The sequence below is a fragment of the Rhinopithecus bieti genome, unplaced genomic scaffold (genome assembly GCF_001698545.2).
Source record: "Rhinopithecus bieti isolate Rb0 unplaced genomic scaffold, ASM169854v2 scaffold_13558, whole genome shotgun sequence".
NCBI lineage: Eukaryota > Metazoa > Chordata > Mammalia > Primates > Cercopithecidae > Rhinopithecus > Rhinopithecus bieti.
Genome location: NW_016808198.1, coordinates 2,253,111 through 2,256,554, shown reverse-complemented (window position 1 = coordinate 2,256,554; position 3,444 = coordinate 2,253,111). Strand labels below are relative to the sequence as shown.

The 3,444-nt window shown below is 36.3% G+C and overlaps 1 long non-coding RNA gene across 1 annotated transcript in view; it reads left to right on the top strand.

The window, feature by feature from the left end:
• The first annotated feature begins 882 nt into the window (after window positions 1-882).
• The window catches only part of LOC108537963 (uncharacterized), an 87,834-nt gene continuing 85,272 nt past the window's right edge, over window positions 883-3,444 (top strand). Inside the window, exon 1 of the long non-coding RNA XR_001887970.1 lies at window positions 883-964. This is a non-coding gene — a long non-coding RNA (uncharacterized LOC108537963). The remainder of the gene's footprint in view (window positions 965-3,444) is intronic.

Here is a 3,444-nt window from a genome sequence, read left to right as displayed (position 1 = left end):
TTTGGGTGACAAGGCAAGACTGTCAAAAAAAAAAAAAAAAAAAAAAAAGTCTTATTATGAGGTACAAACTGAAAGATACAGATTAAACTTTGAGTGTTTAATGTATACAGCTATTACTATTTTACGTCTTGAAGACAAACCTATTCTGTGGGTATTTTTTTTTTTTTTTACATGGGATCTAAATCAATAGCTATACATTATAATAGTCAACAAAATATTCATGAGTAACAAATTCAGTTTCATGTATCAATCTGTACTTAGATGGGAAAAAAGTTACATCACAAAGTTAGTTAAGTAGACCTGCTTTTTTGTAGTTTCTATCTTACAATGCCAAGTTTGTATTTTTCTATTAACTGGAATTTTTATGTTTTCAATTAAGCCAGTTAATTTTGTTTGTTTGTTTGTTTGTTGTTTTACAAGTAGGGCTTGTCTTAGCCCATTGTGTGTTGAGATAGCAGAATACTAAGATCAGGTAATTTATGAAGAAAGCAATTTCTTACATTTCTGGAGACTGGGAAGTCTAAGATTGAGGAGCTATATCTGGTGAGGTCATCTTGCTCTATCATAACACGGTAGAAAGCACTACATGGCTGATATTTCTCCTCCCTTTCTTATAAGGCCACTAATCTCATCATGGGGTCCCTACTCTTATGACATCATCTATCACTAAGTACATCCCAAAGGCCCTACCTCCAAATAGAAACAACACATAAATTTGGGAATTTAATTTCTGACACGTGGAATTTGGGGACACATTCAAACCATAGCTAGGCTTGAGTACTTGGATTCATATTAGTTTTATTTTGCTATCAAATGATTATTAATGAAGATGGTCTCAGTTCTACTCTGTGAATAATAAAACTGTTGGTTATACAATTCCAGGTCCTGTTTCTGCTGGGAGGACAATTTGAGCTAACTGGAAAGGAGACTGTGAGAACCATTACTGGGAGTACAAAAAGAAAAGGTCATGTAACTACTTTTGATTCCTAGTAAAATGTGAATCTTAAAGTAGTCAGAATAACCCTACCGGAAATAAGACAGCAAGACCATCTAAAATGTAATATGTAATATGTTCTCTAGAGTACCTCTTCATCTGAATTCAATACCAAGATCAGTTATTCTTGAAAACTTGAATTTCAAGGCCTTGTGAGAACCACAGTCAAATCTTCCCTGGGTGCTGTCTCCACAGGGAAGCATGACTCCAGCTGAGTTGTTTCTCTTTTGTTTTGGTTTTGGTCTTTGTTTCATTTTGTTTTAATCTCTGATAGCCAAACGAGTGATCAGCAGCACTTGAAAGCCTTCTTCCCAACATGGTGACTGTATTTTCTTTCTGAAATACCTTTTTGTAGATGAAATTTCCTGGTCCACAGAGATAGTCAATTTCCACTGGCGTGTCCTTCCAGATCTTACTATCTTTAAGTTTCAGGGTTTTTAGGGAAGAGATAAACCCTTTTAGGCATTGGAAACGGTTAGAAGAGGATTTGCTTATATCAGGCACAGGGCATGTTCTTAGACCCAAATTCATGGGCCTGCCAAATGTGGGTTCAAAGGAAAGATTCTGTGCTTGAATGCAGAGGCAGCAGGAAAAAGACTAATGACAAAACTCTGGAGATTTTAACCCGGTACATAGCTGAGTCTTAGCTAATTATTTTTTTAAATTTAATTTATCTACTTTATCTGGAGGACTGAGGAATATAAGGTGTATGATAGGTTATGGAAATCAGCACACATTTGCATAAATCCTAGGCAATGGTACAAATAAAATAGCTTTCTGTTTGATTCAAATACTGTGGTATCCCAAAAGTTAGAACAAAGGTTTTTAAGAGAGTCTTTACCATTTCCTGAAAATCAGTTTATATGTTTTGTTTCATTTTTGTTTTTGAAGAGGGTAAGGCCTCAGGCCATCCAGACATCATACACACAGTAAACAGACAAAGCTCTTACCTTTTACATGTAGTTCTATGAAATTCAACTACCAAAAGGTTCCTGGTAGTTATTCAGAGAGCGTTTCCTGTGGTTTCTTAGGAGTAGCTTGTAAATAATTCTGCTGACAAATATCCTATCTCTCTAATATGTTTGTATTTAAAAAATCTTTTTTTGGTATGCGGGCTCAGAGTCTAGTGACTTTAAAATTCATCTCTTCTTCAGATGATTTGTTGATGACTTAATAACCCTAACCAGGCCGGGCGCAGTGGTTCAAACCTGTAATCCCAGCACTTTGGGAGGCCGAGATGGGAGGATCACGAGGTCAGGAGATCGAGACCATCCTGGCTAACATGGTGAAACCCCGTCTCTACTAAAAATACAAAAAAAAATTAGCCTGAAGTGGTGGCAGGCGCCTGTAGTCCCAGCTATTCGGGAGGCTGAGGCAGGAGAATGGTGTGAACCCCAGAGGCAGAGGTTGCAGTGAGCCAAGATCGCACCACTGTGCCACTGCACTCCAGCTTGGGTGACAGAGTGAGACTCTATCTCAAAAAATAAATAAATAAATAAAATCAAAAACTCTAACCAAATCTTATTATGTTAGATCATTCCCATAGTCCCTTTGTGAAGCATATTTTTGAACATTAAAAAATGTTTCTTAATGTAGTATAAGTGGATCTTCTAAGTTTTGAGTCTTCTATGTTTTATCAACAGCTTTTGAAGCTCTGTCAGCAAAATTAATTATTGAAATTTTAGCAGGCAATGGTGAAGTTCAGAACAAATCAACCATCAATTCTCTATGAGTTTTTTAGTTCTCAGGGAAGTAAAAAATCCTTTTCTTTTTAATTTGTGCTGTTGCTTGACAAACTCAAAACATTACGTATGTTTTGTACTATGAAAAGTACTATGAATACTTTTGAAAACGTACACAAATACATTTTAATTCCAGAACCAAAGAAAGTCATCTCTAGTACGTGTTATCATCTTCTCTCCTTGTGGAGACTTAATTCCAGGCAAAACAGAAGCTTCTATCATTTTATGATAGGTCACTCAGGAGAATGGCGTGAACCCGGGAGGCGGAGCTTGCAGTGAGCTGAGATCCGGGCACTGCACTCCAGCCCGGGCGGCAGAGCAAGACTCTGTCTCAAAAAAAAAAAAAAAAAGAAAAAAGAAAAAAGAAAAAAGAAAAAAGATAGGTCACTACAGCAAGGGAAGCCTTAACTAGGACACTTGTTTTCCACATGCATGACCCATAAGGAAACATTATTAAATATGAAAGACGAGCATAAACATCACATAAATCAGGTCGTACTTTTCAAAATTTTGAATCTGCAAAGGTGGGAAAGAAGCTATATTCAATTTCAGCTTTTCATAAGCACTTCATTTTACAGGGAGCAAAACCAAGGATCTGGAGAATTATGCAAATGAGATGTATTGTTCATACTAAAAAACTGGAATCCTTTCTCTACAATCCGGTGCTAATCCCTAAAACCAAGGTTTTTTTTTTTTTTTTTTTTTTTT